Source organism: Haplochromis burtoni, unplaced genomic scaffold (assembly GCF_018398535.1).
Source record: "Haplochromis burtoni strain Fernald_Lab_line unplaced genomic scaffold, NCSU_Asbu1 Contig_14, whole genome shotgun sequence".
NCBI lineage: Eukaryota > Metazoa > Chordata > Actinopteri > Cichliformes > Cichlidae > Haplochromis > Haplochromis burtoni.
This window is the reverse complement of record NW_024582375.1, coordinates 297,407-320,065: the sequence shown is the minus strand read 5'-3', so window position 1 is coordinate 320,065 and position 22,659 is coordinate 297,407. Positions and strand designations below refer to the sequence as shown.

Here is a 22,659-nt window from a genome sequence, read left to right as displayed (position 1 = left end):
AAAGAGAATAAGCCCACAGAACAGATAAATAAGGCATTTTTTAAATTTAGAGCAAATGTAATATAAATCACGCAATTTGCATGGGGATTGGCTGGAACTAACACAAAAAGAAACCCCCATGCTTCCCTCCTATTTCAGCATCACACTATTGCCTAGGTCCTGGCACCATGGCAGATGTCCAAGAGTAATATAAGCCCCCCCCCCCCCCTTACTGTTAAACGCTCGGTGGTGTGCATGTGACAGTCGGCGGACACCTACAGTCCTCATTACCAGTGTGAAAGAAAGTGGAGGAAGAGAAAGATAGAGGGCTCACCAGGCAGTAAGTGTGTCAGTATGACTTTGTACCAAAACTTGAGGCTGAGGGGATTCTGCAAATCCAGAGAGACTCCTCAACAATCCCACTGTCTCTCCTCCTTTTATCATTCCAGACTCATTTCTTCTCCTTCCTATTTCATACTTCTCCTCTTCTGTAACCTTCATTAGTCCCGCTCTCCCTCTGACTGGCTCCCTCTCAGCAATCTGTTTCTCCCCTCTCTCATTTTACTTTGGCACATGCACAGCGCTGCAGACTTTAAATGTGTTTCTGTTCTGTTTTACTTCCAACAGTGCTACCCAACAGGACACCACCTGCTCATTAAACAAGTGAAAAACTGAAGGATGCTTATAAGGTAGCTAAAGTGGGGCTTGGAACAGGTTCATAGTGTTACTGGACTCGTGTTTTGCATGAGTATTTTTGAAGATGTTGCGGTGCTATGTGTGTTGCACTTTTCATATTTAGTGGCCCTCTAGGTGGCTTTTGATTTTATTATTCAATTCAACTCGGTGTTTTTACATATATGCTCAAAATCACAAAAACAGTGATCTCTAGGTGTTTTATTTTGTAAGGTAAAAACACTAAGGGTGCAAAACTCCCTCAAATCAAGCAAAGCCCTATGAGCTAGCACTTGGCAACAGTGGGAAGGAAAAACACCCTTTTAAGAGGAAGAAACCTCTGGCAGAAACAAGCTTGGGGAGGGGCAGGGAGTGTGGGGAGGAAGACAGGACAAACAAAACACTGTGGAAGAGAGCCAGAGATCAATTATAGCTAATTTTTATTATGGAATAATGCTGTATAAACACATAGTCATTGAAAAAAGGCAACATTACTCCTACTGCAGTGTAATTAATAAAGGATTTTAGGGTCACCCGATCCAGCTCCAACTAATTTCTTTTGTCGTAGGATGTGTGAGTAACTATTAGTTTTGTTCATTAACTTTCTCTTAATTCAGATCCGGAAAGATGCTTACAAATCTTAGTGGACCAGCTCAAACAAAATGGTATTTGATGCTCTGACTTTAACCTTAGGGAGATAAGTATGATCAGTTAAAGAACTGGTTATGCTAGTTTTAACTCTCTCTACTCCTTGAAAGTTTACTAGTAGTATTTAAGTTGTATTTCAAGCCTGTGCATTAGAAGTTAGTGAGGGTGGCCTCTGGCTACACAACTACACTACAAAAAAGCCCCAGAAACTATTCTAAGGTTGTCAAACCACATCTTTACTGATATACACTGATGTGTAAAAATTCTCCATTAAGAGTACAGGGGAGACTGTGAAATGTCATCTTTATGGGGGAAAGAGTTAAAGGTCTAATAATAACTTCCTTTCTTATAAGAAGTTAGGAGTTAGATTGCCAGCTAGGTCACCAATTATGTCTGTCACTACAACACCAAGCCCATACAACCACAATCTCCTGGTGTGACAGAGCCTTTAGGGACTATGCGGACGAAACACTTACAAAATAGATTGTAGCTATTTTGAAGTTATGGTAATGGCTTGCCCCTGAAAATGGTCATATTGTATAGTACATGGGAACAGAGGACTTCAGAACATTTCATTTAAAAAAAAATACATAATAGAGCATTTTAAAGGCCAATTCCAGATTTCAGCCTGCAGGCTTTGCTGCTGTGTGCTACACCAGTGGCTATCTGTGTTCAGACAGCTGCACTTTTCTGACAGGACTGCTGGCTGCTCGACCCCAGCTGCCCAGCGGCCGTTGGGAGATTTATGACTTTCGTCAGACAATTTACAATTCAGTGTTTCATTTGTAATTTTGTGCATGAGTGTGTCTGCACTCTCCCGCCACAGGACTCCATTCACTATGTTGCAAATGCCATTCTGCGAATTTTGCTTGTGGCTGTGTTAAATCGTTCTAAAGCCTCTGGCCTTCAGACTCTCATAGGGCCTGTGCGCTTTGTGCTTTTAGTTGTAGCAAAGTCAGCACTATTTTACCAGACAATACTGACTGTGTGTGTATATGTGTATATATATATATATATATATATATATATATATATATATATTATATATATAATATATATATCATATATTATATATATATATATATATATATTTTCATATTATATACACACACAACACATATATGATGCAACAGCCATTTGCAACCTAGTGCATTATTCCCTCATCTACATAATCCAAGAGTGTTTGCAGATACACTCCTGCTGTGTAAACCCTCTAAATAGATGTACATATTGTACATAGTCCTGCAAATTTAACTAACCTGCCTTTTTTTGTTTTGCTTTCTTTGTCCCACCCTGTGATTGTGTATTCCACCCTAATTTCCACCTGTATTTTTATCACTCAGTCTTCCTTGTGTGTATTTATAGCCTCACGTCTTCCTCCGGCCTTTGTCAGCTTGCCTGGTGTTCCTGCCTTTTTCCTTGCCTGGCTTTGTTGATCTCACTGTTTGTCACTGTTCTTTGTGCTTACTTTTTGTTTTCATTTTGGATTTTGCTGTACCTTATCCCAGCTTTTGTGTTTTCCTGGATTCTTGATCAGGCCCTACTAAAGACTCCTTTTATTTTCTCAACATGCCTGTCTGCGTGTTTACATTTTGAGCCTTTTTTGAACTGTAAAGCACAAACCAAGTAGTTTGTATTGTTTTCAATTGTATTTGCACACAGAGATGACGTACATACATGAGCAGGATACAAAACTCAAAAAGTCACCTGTGATTTCATTCAATGAAGAACATTCAGCCCATTATTTTATTTCAGTCCAGTGTAATGAGACACTTAACTTCTGTCAGTGCGCCCCAGGGCAGCTGTGGCTACAATGTAGCTTGCCATTGCCAGTGTGTGAATGTGTGTGTGAATGGGTGAATGACTGAATGTAGTGTAAAGCGCTATGGGGTCCTTAGAGACTGAGTAAAGCGCTATACAAATGCAGGCCATTTACCATTTACCATTCTAATGGCTGATACACGTGTATTTCTATTTGCCACTAAACAAGAAAATCTATAAGAGTGCATGCTGGCAAGAAAATAGTAAAGGTTAATTAAAATTACAGTTAAAACAGCTAAGTATAGTTAAAGTGTGGTTTGGATTAGTTAAAAACAAAGAAGTCTTGTAGATTAGATGCTATTTTGTGAACTGTGCATGCCATTGTTTTTCCTTTATTGATACTGCACTCTTGAACCTGTAAAATAACATGGGGCAGTTACTCTGCATGAGTGCCTTCATTTAAAATAATTACACCCAGCAAACACCCCTGAACTGAAGGTTCTGTGGTGCAAAAGCAAGCCTGCAACAAACGTAGTCAGAAGGTCACTTTGCTTCAAAGAGTGATCCAGACAAACCCACTTTTACAAAGCAAGAAATATTGTTCATATTATTGTAATAAACAAAGCAAAATGTATTTTCTCATATAACACATCTCTGACTGACAACTCATGAGGTCATGAGATGGTTGTAATCAGACAACCAGTCGGGGAATACTCATTTTTTCCAGTAACCAGTAATTACTAGTTGGTAACTGGTACCAGTGGGCTTATGTAAAAGGAGCCTTAGGTAAAATTCTGAATATTAAAGGTCACAAGCACAAGTCCAGTACACAGTGAGCAAGATGTTTTCTTTGTTTTCTTTTGCCTGAACTGATAAAAAGAACTACTACTAAAAATAATACTAGAAAGTCCAGTCAGGCAGTGATGTAGAATCACAGATATTGGCACTTTTTTTCTTTTGGGAACCTAAATGTTTGCTGAGCACTGGTATAATAAATAAGCTAGAAAAACAGATGATACCACTGAGCAGTAAATAGTCATTCAGAAAAGCCTTTTAACAACAGAGAGAAGCAGTACAGTACGTGAGACTTCCATACCGTTCACACCCTTGTTATCGCACTTCATCATCTCAGTTATAGCACCTTGAAGTTACATTTGTCCATTTCCCCTATTTTTTAACTAGGGCAGCCTTTTTTGCAGGCACACCCTCCAGAGACAGATGCTGTGCCTCATGTCCAGCCTGTTAGACAGCATGAAGGGGGCTACATATTCACCCCTTTCCTCCTGCCACCACCTATGGTATCCAGCGAGTGCCACAGAGCAAGCGAGGGTGTGGTCAGACCCACACAGCCGTCACCTCCATATGGCCAAATCCGACCTCAACCGTGACTTCATCCCGCCGGTGTTGCCTGCGAGGTCGGAGCTTCTTCTCAACCAGTGTAGCGATGTTCATAGGTGAGCATGATCAATGAAGTTGCACTAGGTGGAATACACATAACATAGAGGTCTGGGATTTACTAAAAGGTGGCATTGGTGATGAATGTAATCTTCTGCTGCCAGGCCTCAACTTTTATTGATGTGTTTGGGCCAATAAATGAGTCCCAGAGGAAGAAAACAGTTTCCTTATCAGAGGAGCACAACACACATGCTTCTTTTGTCTATATCTGTCTCCTTGATGGGATTTCGAGCTTTCGCAGGAAAGTATCGGCTGAACTGACCTTTCCATTTTTTTTCTTGCATTTTTTGGGCCCAACAAGTTGTCTGTCTGACTGTGTGGGTCACTGAGTTTGACCTTTCCACCTGTGACTGTAATTCCACTTGACAAGTCTTTCTCTCTCTCAAACACACACACACATGCACAGTTACGTGCACTTGCTGTGTGTAGTCAGAAAAAGAGAGGTCTCTGTGCTGAATCAGTGTGTACCTGCAGGATTGACAGCTTTTATGATCTGTCAAATTAATTAGCATGACTTGTATTTCCAAAAAAACAAACAAAAAAACCACGTTAATCTAGTATTATGGAAATGAACTCCGCTGCTAAAGACAGATCATCTGGTGTCTTCCATCATGGTTATAGTTGCTCATTGGTGCACAGCATGGTGATAATACCACATGATTTAGAGGTGCATATGGCCTTGTCGCTGGCGCTGTGGGTAGCACGTCTTCTGGTCGCCGGCCAAAAGTGGAAACAGGAAACGGGCGATCATTCAGTGCCAGTTTAATACAGTAAACAGCGTCCTTGTGTCGCACGAGAAACAAATGAAATATGTGGGATATCTTTGATAATAAATACAAGTATGTGTGTCTGTGTGTGAAGCTTAGCAGATTGTGGTGGACTGAAGCATAAGCGCATTTAATGTTCCTTTTTCTTTCTTTGTGCATCTGTGAGCAAACACGCTTTTGTCCCTGTGTTTGTGTCTGAGGGGGAGTCACAAAGTCACAAAGGGAAGACAGGTCCAGTGTATGTGGTGGGGGAGGTTGCGGGGGCAGTAAGAGTTGTCGTTTCGCACCACCGGCCAACAATCTCCCCCTGTGTTGGCTCTGATAAGCCCAGGATGAAAACCCTTTCTGTGGGCAGAGTGACACTCCTCGCCTCCCTCCCCCTGCAGCCCCTCCAGACGAGGCAAAGAACGCACACATGACGCACGTACACCCAACTACACAGCACAGAGGTAGATATGCCTATTTGCGTATCACACAAGCAGAATCGCAGAGGCCATCCATTCACCAGCTTTACTGCGTTTGTTCCCCTCCATTTTCACGACTGTGTAAAAATGTCATTCAAGCCCTCAGCATCTGACAAGAGGACTTATCAGTTGTTATCAGCCTTTCCCGGATTACCATACTCACTGATCAGCCAAGTGGCCTGGACAAGATAGAGGGAAAAAAGGGTGAGGTGGAGGTAAAATTGGAAGGGGAAAGCCAGCACGAGAGAGAATGAGGCAATTGAAAGCAAGGAAATGTGAGTTGTCCATCAATAAGTCTCCAAATTCTCCTGATTTTTTCCCTTGTTAACCTCGCCCTCTCCAAAACACAAAGTGTCACCCTCGTCCTCCCCCCATCACTTATCAGTCACCAGACACTGTTTCAAGTCCGTTCCGTTTGGCTGCTCCTGTCTGTCTTTTTGCCTGTTTGTCGCTGTCTTTCTATCCGACTCATTAATACACTCTGGCATAACCCCACCGTCGGAGGTGGCATGGATTTTCTGTAGACCCTGGAAGGAAGAAGATAGCGGTGGAAGACACAGAGGCAGCCTGTCATTCACGTGTGGCACAGAGAGCCAGTAATTTTGTCTAGTCTCAGTGTGTGTGTGTGTGTGTGTGTGTGTGTGTGTGTGTGTGCTGTCAGCCAATGACTGTTATACAGTCTGAAGTCAACCTTGTGCCAGAATAACCCAATAATACACCTTATGGCCACACGCTGCAGGCTATGTTTTGTCAGGTTAGACAGATGTTATGACGAACCATCTGGAGCTGTTACGGATATGTTGCAGGCGTTTGCTCCTACACACTGCTGCGAAAAATGCACACATACGCGTGAAATATGCAGAAAATACTCCTCCAGACACTCGGCTGTCACAGCAAGGGGTGGGGGGGGGGGCACTGAAACACAACTTCTGAGACATAAAAACCTCACAACCTCCATGTTAGTGTAAAATCTCTCTCGGTCTTTGGAGAAGTTCATTGGCAGAGAAGGTGTGATTCTCATCTGAGACCAAATTTAAGTCATACTTTTAATAGTCAAACATCCTCTTTTTTCCCCTTTAATTTCATTGCCGGGAATTTCTCAAGCTTGCGGGATCATAATATCCACTGCAATGTTTTTCTTTCACGGCCTCCGTGTCGTCTGCTTGGCAGCATGGTGTCTGCATGTGTCTCGAAGACGCTGTTAGCGGTGTGCTTAAAAATGCAAATGGACTGTTATTGTTTCACAGTCAAGTGCGTTTTGAACCCCGGTGTATCCAAGGTCCAGGTGGTCTAGAGGGAGATTAGGTTACAGCTGGGAGATGGTGTTGAATTCCCACTTAACCAACTCGGGTTTAGGAGTCATTAGGCCCACTCAGAGCCTGGCATCGAGTCCAGTTACAGATAGAATAACACTAAACCATCTGCATAGTGGGGGGGTGTAACCATAAGCCTTATGCTGAGATGGGAAATGCCCTCTGGATGGCAGAGTGGCTGAAGCTCTGCTGTTGTTGTTGTTGTTGTTGTTGTTTGTTTGTGCGGATATATATTAAGAGGTGCTTGTTGTGATTAGGGAATGTGTGTCAACCAGTCTCACCAGCTTTTGTGCTGTAATACAAACCAACTCTCTGTACAGTTAAAGGCTTGTGAAAAAAGTGAAAAACAGAGTTCACTACATCTGCTGTTATTGCAATGACAGATAAAAACCTGAGGATGTTACGATCTGACGTTTCTCTGTGCATGCAAGTGTCTTCATGAAAAATTAACAAATGCCCAAAGTAAAAAAAGACTTATACGTATGTTTACACACCCGCCCGTGCTTATGGTCTGGACTTTGATAAGCGTAAGACTAGAAATCCTTCTTTTGGAAAATTTGTGAAGAGACAGAAATCCCTATTTGATAAAACTGCCACACTGGTGTGTGTCTATCTTTGTGAGGGCACTGATCAGTGTAATGTATTCCCTAGCGTCTTAGCTTAACCTCAACAACCCCAGCTGTGTCTAACCCCAACCTTATTCCAAGCTTAACCCTAACACCAAATCAGTGTGAAAACATGACCTTTTTCCCAAGACGTCCAGTGATATGAAACAGAAACTGGTACCTGTAGAAACTATGATAGCTAGGCATGACCAGGCACCCAAAGCCCACTTGACTGTTAACTCCAGATCTTTCAGTCGTATCACTTGGTCTTAATCAGTTGAAAGCTTGTTTTTATTGTCATTGAGAGTAAATAAACTTAAGTAGAGACTGTCTTGTAAAAGGATGTTACCAAGATCTTTGAAAAGATGTTGATTATTTTTGGAAAAATACAGCACTGTGGAAAAGTCTTGAGCCACCCCTCATTTCTTCATATTGTACTTGAGTGGGTGGGATATAGTTGTACGTAGGAAATACACCAGGAAAAATGAAAATACATTATATAAGGCCAAAACAAAATTTAAACAGTTCTAATAAATTTGAAAGTCAGTATTTGGTATGACCACCTAGTTTCTTCAACACAGCCCGAGTTCTCTTAGGCAGCTGTCTTCTTCAAATGAATCCATGATTGATAAATGGTAAATGATAAACGCTGGTTTTTATATATAGCACCTTTCTACTCTTCCTGAGCCCTCAAAATGCTTTATACAAAATGCCTAATTTACACAAGCATTTTATTCAGTGCTTCATAAGTTTTACACTCCAATGGATGCATTGAGGAGAAACTTGGGGTTAGTGTTCACCACCCGAGTATATTTGGCATGCAAACTGGAGCAGGCAGGAATTGAACCACCAGCCTTGCAAATTGCAGATGATCTGTTCTACCTCCTTACTACAACCACCCTGAAAGTGAGTTGCATTGTGTGCTTTTCTATCCATGATGCTTTTATTGCATTGAGATCACTGTCATGCTGGAAACTGAAGCCTTCATGAATCAGATGCTTTCCAGGTGGTATGACATGGTGAATTGTAGTCTGATGGTACTTATCTTCCTAATTCCATCAATATTGACAAGTTCCCCACTACCCCTTGGAGAAATGTAGCATCACAGTGTTTTCTAATTTTTTTACGTACACAGCATGTCGAAATATGCATGCTAATAGCTAATAGCTCTTTGGCACCTTGCTGGTACAGAAATACTATTTTACGCTGTCAAACTGTGTTAGCGTTAGCATTTTTTATAGATTTAACGAAAGAAATGTGAACAACTGGTGTTTTTGCAGCAGGCTTCTAATGACAAGGTGTCTAAAGATCTAAGGATAAACAGAAAACTGGGGTTTTTTTTTGTTAAGTTGTTCATTATAGACACAACACTAATTCATCTCTTATTCATAGATCAGCATTAAGTGGCTTAACAAACAAAAAGCCTTTTGAAAATGGTCAAGTACAAGGACTGGACTGAAAATCAGTGAAAAAGCTGAAGTCAATGAAAGACCAGTTTAAAAATTCCAATAAAATTGTTCTTTTTGAAAGGAAAAAATACAAGAAAGTGAAGGTGAGTCAAGCTTTTTTTCACAGTACTGTATAGGTCCACAAACTAAACCAGGGGTGTCAAACGTATGGGCCACAGGCCGGAATTAGGCCACCAAAGGTTCAAATCCAGCGTGCTGGAGAAGGAAGTCATCAATTTTGGATTTTTACACCAGGACGCTCATCATGATAGAGGCTGTCCTAGTGCTTCATTTCATCCGAGCATTAGCCACCGTTTAACCACTTAGAGACAACATATGCATGAATTTTAGCATTAGGTTAAAAGAACTGTGTTTCCAGTGTGTTTAGTTCAGCTCCTCTAAAGCTGATGACCAAGGCTCATGTTGTGGATGCACTTCTTCATGCAGGATACTAGAAAGCAACCCTATAAGTAATAACAGCTTTCACAACAGACCCCTTGTTGGGGAGAGCGGCCTTAAAAAACATTTTTCACTCTCTGTTGGAAAAATAACACAAAGCAAGCCAGTTTGTGCCAAGAGCTGCATTGTTCAAACAACTGCTTTTGTACCTTTGAAACAAATATAATATTTCACACAGCTACAGCAAGCCCTTTTCAGGCCAGGTCATAGATCATTTAAGGCATGACCTGTGCTGTAGTCGTTCTTGTGAGGAGAGATAAACAACATGGAGCAAAAAGATGAGCGAATGTGTTCTTACTCAGTGAGCCATCATTGTTACAACATGCTTCACTGCCTTGTTATTTAGAAACTCATATGAATCAGATATGCAACACATTTTGAGAAACAATGATCTGATTTAGCGAGTCAGTTTGAAATTCGGCACAGCCCCAGCCACTAATCATCATCCGCCTTATATTATGTTGGTGGCAAACATGATTAGATATTCACTCAGTCATATTGCAGATGTACACTCTACTGCCTGAAATGGTGAATACAGTTTAAGCCTTGATTAAGCTGGGTCGAATGAGGGGTAAATTGCACCACAGTGCGTCTCTCACTTAACTAACCAGCCATGCTTTTGGATGGAAGTATTTTTCATTGCTGGAAGGAGCTCTTCTCGCCCGCTCACAGCTAGTGAAGTGTGAAGTCGTTTTTCTTCCCCACCAAAGGGCGGACCGAGCGAGCTTCATGTGATGAATAATGCTAATGTGTTAGGTGCTTCCAGTGTGCATAAACATGCATCACTTTAAAATGAAATAGGCTAAAATTCAGTAGGAGGAGGGAAAATGTTAAGTTCACACTCTAGGCTTCTTTAGAGGAAAGAAAAAGACTTAATTTTATGCAAAAAGCAGCACATAAATCTTTGATTTTTACTTCTCCCCAGTAAAATGTTTTTACTTCCCAAGCTTTAACACTTTTGCTAATTATGCCCTCTGCATCCAGCTTCCTTCTTTTTGGGGTTTTTTTTTTTTTTTTTTTTTTTGCCTTCAACCACATTTTTGCCCATGTGAATAACTAAGACTCACAGCAAGTCTGCTTCAGTAATGATGCCTACTTCCTGAACATCTCATATTTTATTTAAACATACATACATCACAAACGTCATGGCAAAACAAATATTAAATATCTTGTTGTTAATCGCCAATCAATTAACAAATGATGTTGATATTTTCTTCTGCAAAATCCTGTTCTGCAAAATCCTGCAAAATCTATGTTAGTTGGGTAGATGTTTGTCACTACTTGCTTTAGTTCAACAAGAGGCTAATTTCCGACAGATGTCACAGTCAGCCTTGAATTTCTCTGTGTCTCTTAGCTGATAATGAAAATGGTGTCAGTTCCTTGAACCTGTTAAAACCCTAACAATGTTTCTGTATGGCTAACCCATAGCTATGGGGTTGAGTACACACAAGACAATAAAAACAAAAGGGTCCTCGAATGGAACGTGGCCACACTTAAAGGTATGAGGCTGGACAAGTTCTATTTATTTCTTATCCCACATCATTTTTTGAATACTATACATTACATCCTTTAATCCTTAAAAAAACCCCACTCATAATACTTAGAAGACTTAATATTTACTAGTTTCCCTAGTAAAAGTGAGAATCATAACAAAAACAGTGGTTATTGTTCAGTTTATAGAAGAAATGAGTCGACATTGGTTTAGGAGAAATGATTGGCCTGGTTTATGATTAATGCCATAAATATTAAAGTAGAAATGCTGTAATCTGATGACTTGTTTTGCTATTTGAAAAGGGCTTTCAAGGATAAAATTGTGCAAGAAAATGAGGCCGTCTTCTTTCCAGCTGCTTCTTTCATGGGTTGCTCCAGCAGATCATCTGCCAGCATCTCACCCTAGCCCCTGCATCTTGTTTTGTCTCACCAACCCCTCTGCTTGTCCTCCTTCACTACATCCACAAACCTTTTCTGTGATCTTCCTCGTTTCCTTCAAAATCTTCAAAATGTGGCTGGGTTTGCATGGTATTTAATAACTAAGTGAAATCCAGACTCAAGCTTTTCTAAATTTCAAAATTATGCACATACAGGAGTGTTGTTACATTTTCTCGTACAGAAGTGTTACATGTAACCTCTTTGTGAACTCAACCGTCTGGATGAATTATTAGGGTCTAATCGGTGACCCCGAGAGCCTAATTCAAACTCATTGCTAGTACGTATCAAGGGGCTGGAGGAAGGGGTGCTCTATTGTTAAGCTCGGCTCGCTGGCTGTTGTTTTAATGGCAGATGAGAGATTAATGGCGATCTAATGGCTGTGGGGAGGACTCAGAGCAACAATAGAGTCCTGCTACAGTGCAGCCCCGAGTACATTAGCCAGTCAGAACAGCTATCTGCTATAAACACACACGCGTGAAATGCACACATGAAAATATTCACTTATTCTCCAGGCACCCAGACACATTCATATGTACAGATACTCGAGTCAAAATGATTCACACCGCATTTATTGATTTGTCAGTAAAGAAGTTTTGCAGTCATCCATCATCAGCGCATCCCATCTCATCACGAGCAAAACAAACAGAGCTAATTCTCAACCCCCCAGTGTGACAAAAGGAGGCTAATTTATGCATTGGCGACATGGTGTGCGGGGAATAGGAGCGTGGCAGTGGGGTTGGATGCTCACTCTTGGATCGTGGTAATTGTGATTTGGTTGCTAGGATGTTGAGGGTAATGAATGTCTTGTTGATGCAGTTTGTAATAACCCGTGCCATCCCTGGCTGCTTGAGGACACAGAGCCTATTAGTTAAACACAGACACATTGGCCCTGCCATGATGTATGAGCCCACCATCTAGAAGGCATTAGTCATTTTATGAGAGAAAATAAAGCAAACTGCCAGGTTAGAGTAGGTGCTGAATAAGAAGCAAACCTCTTGACTCTTGCCACTAGCTTTTTTTAATCATCAGGTAGAAACTGAATGAAAGTATCTTTTAATTGAAGCTGAAATAGCTTGGATTGTCTCAGGGATGATACAGCAGGAGGCTGTTTTTTGAAACTGTAGCTCACACTCTGTCTTATGAATAAAATATTTTTTTCCCCCCAAAACGCACAAAATAAGGCAAATCATGTTTCATTCTAAGGCTGAACCAGTAAGAAGGATCTGTATTCATGAAGCCTAATTGAAAGGAAGCCCGTCTTGCATATAGAAGTGGTACAAAGAGCAGGAAATGAGATGGTTCTTAATGCATTCCCTGACAGATGATAACCTCTGATTTCCCCCCACTTACATCAGAAAACTGCTGCTTGGGATGACAGTCACAAGTCAACACTCTCTGATGTCTGTGTGCATGTTTTACTGCTGGTGTTGGTACACCGGGGTAGGAAAAGATAGACTTGAGGAGCGAGAGAGGAGAAAACCCTTGAAATACTCAAAAAAAGAACAAAAACAGAAACACAGAGATATGCGGCATCTGTTTATAGCAACTTCAGCTATATAGAATCTATTTTTAACCTTTTAAATCAAATTGAAATGGGTTATATGTAGAAAGAAAGACGAGAAAAACACCTAGACTACAAGATAAAGAAAATCAGTCCACTAAAAAGAATCTAACAAATAAAAGTACTGATTATATCATTTATCATTTATTATAAATAAAACAGAAGCAAACAACTGCTGTCAGTATTGTATTAACAGTAGGGAGAAATTGTGTGGAACCATCGACAAGTACAATCAAAAGAATATAGAGTACCATACAAATTGTGTACGAGACGACTGATGACAAAAGTTTGTAGGATTTTTTCTTAAAGCTGAATATGATATAAACACAATCCTTTTGTAAGTGGATTTTCTGAACTATTTCTTTATATTCGTCCTCCATAGCTGCTCGTCAGTGTTCAAGTGCTATTCGTGACAGTGGGGCTGTAAAAAGATGTGCGCTGATGCTCATGTTGACAGATTTGTGACCCTGTTATTTTTTTGTTTTGTTTTTTTTTTGTGAGCAGCATTAAACTTGAAATCCTCTCTAAATGACAGTAAATCACAAAGGTATTCAACACCTTTAAAAACTAATTTAGCGTGCACTGATGAGATGCATATTTGAAAAAGGTAACACCCTATCCTTCAAAATGTATCTGTATATGTAAAATCTGTATGCGAGGATAAAGCTACTAACACACTGGAAGCGATTTCCTCTTCTCTTTGAAGTTGACGGCTTGTCGCTTGCGGACAGTCTATGTTTCAGTTGCCAAGGTAACCTTCTAATGTGTTTACTACAAGGTCATATGCTATTCTTCACAATCATTGGTAGTCACGTCAGTCGATCACCTGGAAGTAGAGAAAAGTTTATCTTAAGTCCCACCCACTTCCTGTTGCCGGCGCTTTTTTGCCTATAGTTGCCTTAAAGCCTAATTTGTCTGTTCAGCAGGAAGAGCACTCTACCTACAGAGAAAACTGTAAATCATATGACACCCTATGAGCAAGCACTTAGCGACAGTGGGAAGGAAAAACTCCCTTTTAACAGGAAGAAACCTCCAACAGAACCAGGCTCAGGGAGGGGCGGCCATGATCAGCTGGCGTTGAAGGGAGGGAGACAGAATTTTTGCTACAGAAAAAAACGAAGAAAAGTGTAGACTGCAGCTCATGTCTCTGCTTTTTGTGCCATATTTATTTACTGTTTGTTTTGATGCTTCTCCCCGTTCCCAGTGAACTCCACTCATGCTCCTTGTCCTATACATGCCCATTTATCACCCAATCAGCATTCAGTAGATGCATATGGGAGGTGTACTTGGTGCAAACCCCACTCTGCTCAATGGCCAAATGAAAATGTATACGGGAGCGGACACATTTAAGGAACCTTAAATTACGCTTCGCAGAATGTCATTCACTTCCTATGGTCACCACATCACTGTGAAATGCTTCCAGTTTGGATGTAGCTTAAGATTCTTGGTTTCTGTTTGTCAACTGAGCTGAATTAACCAATCTTATTGGAGCAGACTTTAGAGCAGAAAAAGATCCTGTCAAGAGAAGGTGGAAATGCAAAAACAAAACCATCAGAAAAAGAATACTTTGGAGAATCTCTGAGGAAGTTACGTAAAGAATTCGCAGCAGTGAACTAAATGGTTTTTTTGAGATTACAAGGGAAAGATGGACCAAACTCTATCTTCTGTACTTAAAACAGCTTCCCCCAACGTGGGGATCGAACCCACGACCCGGAGATTAAGAGTCTCATGCTCTATCGACTGAGCTAGCCAGGCTACACCTGCAAACCATTACCAACACTTTCCAAGCGCACTAAGATCCACATGGATCCAAGTGATGTAAATTTGTGAGAGGGAAGGTCTGTGCAGACATCTCTGTGCCCATCAGTTTTTCTGAGTGTGCAGACTTGTCTGCGGAGACTTTACATTATACCCTTACAACTGTGCAAGTGCCCCAGGCAGCAGATATACACCAGGATTAACTACAACATCCTTCATGTCTCCAGTTGTCCTTTCCAGTGTCCACAACAGATTGTAATCAAAGGTTAAGTCATCAAGATATGGTTGAAGGATTCCTAGATTGTATAGTTTTTCACAAAATAAATATTACCACAGTTTGTGAAATCTACAAACTCAGATATGTGCTGAGTTTTGATCCTTACTGGCTTCTTAATGTTTAAAAATGCTAATCAATGCATTTAAAAAAGAAAAAAAACTTGGAACGGAAAAGGAAAAATAAGAAACTGTCTTTTAACTGTCCAAACAAACATGACAGCATATCTTCAGAGCAGAAAACGACATCTTGTTTAAGCACACTTGAGAGGTGACCATGACCCATGTTGAAGGGTTTTCAGTGCAGGATAAGTAGTTGAAGGACAAAAAAACAGCCTGTTACTTTCAGCGATTATCATTAAACAGAGACACACGGAAAACGCCAACTTCTGTAGTTTCAGACCATTTAAAGGACACTCCGCTGTAGCAACATTTCCACCATTTGCTCCCTGTGAGGCTAAGCTCCAGCAGCAACAAGCCAGCGTTGTGAAGAGTGTTTCCTTGAGGAAACACAGTCTAATCTTCAGCGCACAGGCACTGTGATGTGGAAGGGAGTGACCTGAGCGAGCTACTTAACATCCGTCCCCACAGCAGCTTTTTAATCTGTTTTTCATGTTGTCATGCCATCTTCCTCGAGTAGAACTAATTGGTTGTTTTCGCCTGTTATGCAGGAGCCAACATAGAAAAAAAAATCACTGAAGGACACTTGTAACAACTTGAACGCACACTCACAGGACACGGATGCGATCGCAGGTGCAGACAAGTCCAAGTGGGAATTGCTTGACTCAGTTCGACAAGTAAGGGTCCTAATAAAAGCATTTAGTAAACTCTTAGCTTATCACACACACACACACACAAAATGCCCCCCGCCCCCTTCCCGGTCTGCCTCCCCGTCTGATTTGCATTTTGGTTAACACTCTAATTGCCTCTCATTAAATACCTTGTCACTTTGATTAATTGGTGTGATACAGAAATGTAAAACAGCAGAGCGGTACAATGCATAGTGAACAGTTTCTGATTGGAAAAGACGAACAAGCCCATCTAAAAAAAAAAAAAAAAAAAGCACCGGGACAATAAACAAAGTAAATAAAGTTTTTTTTAAAGAATCTGATTTATCCTGAGCTTCTCCTTCTGAAAAAAGGCCGTGCTCTAAATGTTTCAAACCTGAATTGTTTCTGGTTTGGATCAGTGCAACAATACACATTCATCTCTCCATGGACAGCTATTAAGGTGACTATAAGCATGTTAAGGTGCCCTTGAGCGCATCCCCAGCTGCTACAGTTGGTCACAAGCCAAAACAATTGGCCTGAGTTGGTAGGAGTAAGCCATTAAAAACATGCTTGCCATTTCTAAACAATCAAACATAAAGTTTCCTTTTGTTAGTTGCTTAGACTGAATTAATGATAATAAAGATGGTGGAACAGTTGATAGTTGGGTGATAAGTTTGACTTTAACACACTCTGCAGTCACTCAGTGAGAAAGTGTGAGCCTGCTTTCATTACCTGACCACAAAGGCTAAGATCACTGAAAAAATTCCTGCTGTGACAGAGAAACAGAAAATACCTTGGAGCCAAAATATGAGGACCACTCATCCAAACGCCTTCACCCTCGCCAGCACACTTACCAAGTGTGAAGTAGATTGCATGAACAGTGCATGGTGAAGGACAGACACACAAACGCACAGGGACTTCCTCTCTTACATTTATTTTGCTAACAAAAGAGCTACGTGCTCAGACAATATTCTCTAATTAAAAATAGGTTAAAAATAATCGCAGTAAAACTCATCTACTTCAGAGAGTCATCGCACTCGGCTTGAAGTTGGCTGTGACCGGGGTGCATTTGAACTTAAGCCGCTCTGTCACGTCTAAAAGCTATACAGATTCTCTAATGGCTTTAAAGTGGCAGCTTTTGCATGCTGTGTTTTTTCTTTTCTTACTTCAGTGCACTTTAAAAGTTTCAAGGAAACTAAACTTGACCATTTAAAGCTCAACTGCTTGGTTTTTCATATCACATAAAAAGGCACTCACGCTTTGAAAAAACTGAAGATCACTTGATCAACAAAAGATCGCTTGCGATTGGTTTTGAATTTGAGAGAAGATAGTATGTCTTATAGTCAGGCAAGAAAGCAGTGTTGTATTAACCATGTTTGTCAAGGAGAATCGTGAACAGCAAATCATAATCTCCATTTTTAAACTGATATTAATCATTGTAAGAATTGTGTTCTAGTTTAACCAAATTAAAACCTGAAGCAGTTTACAAATTCTACAGCTAAATGCAGTTAACTGTTAACAGGTTCACTTCCAGGCTAAACCTCCAAGTGTATCATATCTCATACATACATTTTTGAGTCCTCTACATTATTTATGTGAATTTTTCTATTCCTGAAAAATCCGATGTATGCATACAGACACATGTATTGCTACCATGATTAATTATGATTGCAATTTTAATGGAAATTAAAGTAAAGATACCAGCTTCCCAAAATTTGAATTTACAGGCAATTATTTCATGGTTCAGGCTTTACAGGGATAACTAACCATAGACTGTATATAAAAGATGGATGTGGCTTGACTGGAAAAAGCTACATGTGCTTAGTAAACTCTTCTTGAATGAGATCTTATTTAATACAGCATGGAATTTCTTTTTCAATTCATTAACCATTCAATCCCAACCAGTTGCAGCAAATGGCTGCCCCTTCCGAGCCTGGTTCTGACAGACGTTTCTTCCTGTTTAAATGGGTTTTTTCCATCCTACTTTCCCACAAGTGACAGTTCATCCCCAGATTGTTGGTCTTTAAAATATAAAGTGCTTTGAGGTTAATGTCGTTTTGATTTGGCCCTACATAAATAAAATTGGATTAAAAGGGTTAGGGTGCATAAGCAGTGGACTTGACTGAAAAGCTGTACGAGCGTGCAGGGATGCCAAGTTTCTCAGTAAAATGCACTTGTAACATCTGATTTCAACAGATTAAAATAGCGAAACCAGTAAGTGGTCTAAGGTTGTTTATAAAAAAATGGATGTAGCCAATCTATGTATCTGAGGCTTTGCGAAACAAGTCTATATAATGTAAACCTTTAGATGATAATATAAATCAAGGCTTTAGAAAGGCTGATTCAAATAAAGCTTTATTTAATCCCACTCAGATTTGTTCTCCTAGTTTTCCCTGGTTGCTTGTCATACATGCATCACATCTTATTCAGTTGGCCGAGCATATAGCTCACCAGTTGAACAGCCTGTCACTCAAATGTATGAAACCATGAGCTTCTTTGCTTCTGCAGCACTAGGAGATATTGCATGTGTTTTATTATTGACTTTTATTATTGAAATGAGACATTTGACAGTGGGCCCTCTCGAATCATCTCAATACAACAAAAGAAGAAAGAGAAATGAGATTTGGCAGATTACCAGGGCACACCACCTGCATTTCCTTATTCATCACAATATAACAATTTCCATGAATGTAAAAGCAGTCTTGCATGCATTCAGCTTAGGTTCACAAAAATTGCGATCATGATCTGATCAAAAAAACAAAACAAAACAAAAGAAAGAAAAAGAAAATACTGCTGGTGTTGAGCTTGCATCTCTTCAGGGGCAGATGAGGTCAGGGTTGAATAAATGGAGGGAGGTTCTGTTCAGGAGCTTATTGTTTCGTGGCCCATTGTGAACTTATTCAGTAGAAGATGCTGGTATTATTCAGTCAAACGTGCTTGCAGCAGCCATATCGTAGTGCTGTTTAAAGTCTGTCTGGAGCTAATGTAATGCTGGAATTGTGTGTGTGTGCATGTCTTCTCTGTGTGTTGGCTTCCATTTGCTCACAATGACACCATATCTGTCAGATTTAGCTGTGAGGCTGAGTGCTTTCCATCTTATCTCTGTGCAGCAAACACAACCATTCAAAAGTACAGCTAGACGCAAGCTCACCCATAGAAACACTTGCTGTTATCGCTTGGCTTTTCTTATCTCTCCTATTGGATTTCAAAAGAGGAAACAACATTTAACCATCTTAGTGGCTAACTGATAAAACCTTTTGACACATTTAAAGGGTGACCAGACATATACAGAATATTAAATGCTTTAGGCCAGATGCTGTGCTACTTTCAGCCCGCTCTCAAGACATATAACAATCATTTCTTCATCATGGTCCACTAGTAACCCTTTATAGGCAATGGTGTGTGAAATGCCTGCATCAAAGGCAGCAAAATATTACAGAGAGCTTGGAAGTGAGGCTTGATAGTACCAAATTCTTTCTGGTCATTAAAGTAAAATATCAAAGAAAATTTTAACATTTCAGACTTGACAAAGAAAGGGACAGCTTACTAAAGTAAGTCTAGGATAACATTGATATTCAATTCAATTCAGTTTTTGTTAATTAGCATCAAATCATAACAACTGAAAAGGCACTTTGTAATGTAAGGTAAAAACTACAATAACATGAGAGAAAAACCCCAAATGAGCAAGCACTTGGTGACAGTGGGAAGGAAAAACTTCCTTTTAAAAAGAAGAAACTTACAGCAAAACCAGGCTCGGGCCATGTGCCGTGACTGATTGGGGGTGAGTGAAGGAAGACAGGAAGGGAGAAAATGGCTTGTTGGTGTTAGAGAAGAATGGCCAGACTACTTTCAGCTGATAGGAAGGTAACAGTTATTTAAATAACCACGCAGAAGATCATCATGCCTACGCCTAAAACAGCAGAACTCCACATTGGGTGCCACCCTTATCAGCTAAAAACAGGAAACTTGGACAAAAACAGAAAATAGAAAAATGTTGCCTGTTCTGATGATTCTTGATTTGGATGTTAGCATCAGAATTTAGTGTAAACAACATTAAAGCATGGATTCATCTTGCCTTTTATGGGCGTTTCAGGCTGCTACTGGTGGTGTAATGATGTGGCGGATATTTTCTTGGTATACTTTAGACCCCTTAGTACCAACTAGACGTATTTTTAGGCACCACACCATACCTTAGTATTGTTGCTAACCAGGTCCATTCCTTTGAGGTCAAAGTGTAGCTCTCCTGATGACTGCTTTTAGCAGCATCATATGCCATGTCACAAAGCTCAATTGGTTTCTTGCACTTTGCTGAATCTATGTCATCAAGAATTAAGACAGTTCTGGAGACAAAAGGGGACCCATTGATAGCGAGACGTATCTGCTGGTCCAACCTATCTGGGAAGACAGCACTAGCTAAAGATAAGCTAAGCTACATTTTCTTTACTAATTACAATTACTCAAAAATCTGTATTGATGCTGTAATGTGTGAAGACATCAGTTTGTTATAGCTACAGACAGCAGATAATTTCAAGCATACTTTATATAAAAAGTACATATTAAAGATATCTTACTAATTACCTAACTATTGCAGAATTAGCAGCAGTAGCAGCATCTGCTACTCTATAGAATTTGTTTGGCACTGTTAAGCTCCCTTGAAATAAATCATTTATATATTATATTAGAAATTAGATATACAGATATCTTGATATTTTATTTTAATTCAATTTTAAGTTTTGAAACTTTATTTTTTCTATTCATAAAATGAAGTTTGGAAAATGGTAAACCTTAAGTACAACTATAAAACGGTCAAACAGTAGGCTTTTGATACTTATTCGACTTACTGATCGACTTATTGCCAACACTGCGCTGGCTGAACACCTAAAGAAACACACACATGAACTACAGTATACAAAATTCATTCCACTCCAGGTGTAGCAGACCGCTTTGGACCTCGACCTTTCAGGAAGAATGTTTGGACAGAAAAGAAGCTTTAGTTTAAGTCTACTGGGAACGCTTTTTATTGGCAATGATAACCTTTAACTTCAGAAGTATATGAAGGCTCTGCTTAGATTGTTGGTTCATTACAGCTGTCCCCATGGGCCCCCTTGAACTGATGCTATTTTTAACACCCTCTTGGAGCTTCTGCGGGTCATATAGATGATGCAATGCTGTAATATTGTCTCTTTGTCACCTTGGTCACAGGAGCATGCTTCAGTAATGAGAAAGGGATCTTGTCATCAAAATGGAATTACTGCTTCATATTGATGGAATCTGCACGCCTATATATGTCTTAATACACCTAGTGCTTATGGATGCACTGCTCCCATATATGCTTATTCACACCCCCACACACATACAGATAGAAAGGTAGATGCTGTGACTTAATGAAATTCACAAGTTAAAAACGCATCAACAGCAGGGAGCTGCAAATGCGCAAGAAAAAGAAATACATAAATTTACTTTGTGACTCAGAAAATGTCTCCACAGTCCACATCTTAATTGTCTCAAAGCTTTAAAACATTTTTCGAACTTGTCTGCATCTCTTTATCTCCTCATTTGTGGCTTAATTATCCCAAAAGCCATAGATTTAATGCATATGATCTTCAAAATGCGTGATTCACAAACACTTGCAGACAAACACACATGCACGTAAAACCTACACGTTCTGAGTCATTATCCCCGGTCTTTGTCACATCTGCTGGCTATTAATCTCGCCCATTTACCTCCTCAATAGTCAGGTTGAATAGAGGAACAACAGCAGGTAAACACGCCGGCAGGTGTACCCGAACAAACAGTTTCGGCCTTACAGAGCATTCCTACTGATTGGAGATTAATGTGCCCATCTGGACCTCATTACAACTCAAATATGTGATGAAACTTTCTCGACACGTTCTTTAGGATGAGCATAAACAGAGTAAACCGGGACATTTCAGTTACAGGTTTTGATTTCAAAGGTGTAGTTGCCAGGATTTGGTGTGTAATGATGAACTTGTATTAGTCCTAAAAACGGCAACAAATGTCACATATGAGTGCAACATAATAGCAAAAACCAGTTGTACAAAACACAGACTTTGCTGCTAATGAGCACTTCCCAAAGGGTCGGTTGCTTGACCAATGCTAAATGTCAGCACAGGTCAAAATTCTGTAGGTCAATTCAGTAAAAGTGTTAAGGTGACATTGAGCTCATTAAAGAAATAGGTACATAAGAATATACAGAAACTGTAGCAACTTGACTGGATCAACTGGAGGACCATACGTTGTTTCTGTGTTTCATTTATTCAGGGTTATAACAATTCTCCAGACCCACAAATTGGTTCATGCTTTGGTTTATCTTTAAAGGAGATCTTTACACTGTTTACACTCCAAGTTAAAGCACAAACATGTCCACCCATAGTGTAGGAATCACGACACTTTGGTAATGAATTTTTACCAGCATATCTGTTCTCAGTTGCCTCTCCTGTGGCTCAACATTTTCTGATCTTGCGATTTAAGTAAGTGCTACTTGCTAAAACTGGTGCTCCCAGTGGGGTGAAGTCTACTCACTCCACTTTGCTCATTTCCCTAAATCATTATTATTATTCTGCATCTGCATCTAATGGGCCTAATGGTTGGGATTCAGAGTAAATAATGTATCTGAGTTAGACTGATTTGCAGAAGAACATGAGGCAAAACTGCTCATTAAAGCATGCTTAGGGAGTATTCTCAAAAGCATTCTCTGTATTTTCTAGTACAGTCTCTGTGGATTTACTACCAGTTGAAAGGTTAGCACATTTTTGAATAACTGGTCAACAGTTAAA

The 22,659-nt window shown here is 40.0% G+C and overlaps 1 protein-coding gene across 1 annotated transcript in view; it reads left to right on the top strand.

Annotated features, from left to right (window-relative positions):
- Nucleotides 1-22,659, top strand: part of pdzrn4 (PDZ domain containing ring finger 4) — a 46,509-nt gene that overhangs the window by 3,909 nt on the left and 19,941 nt on the right. The window lies entirely within an intron of this gene.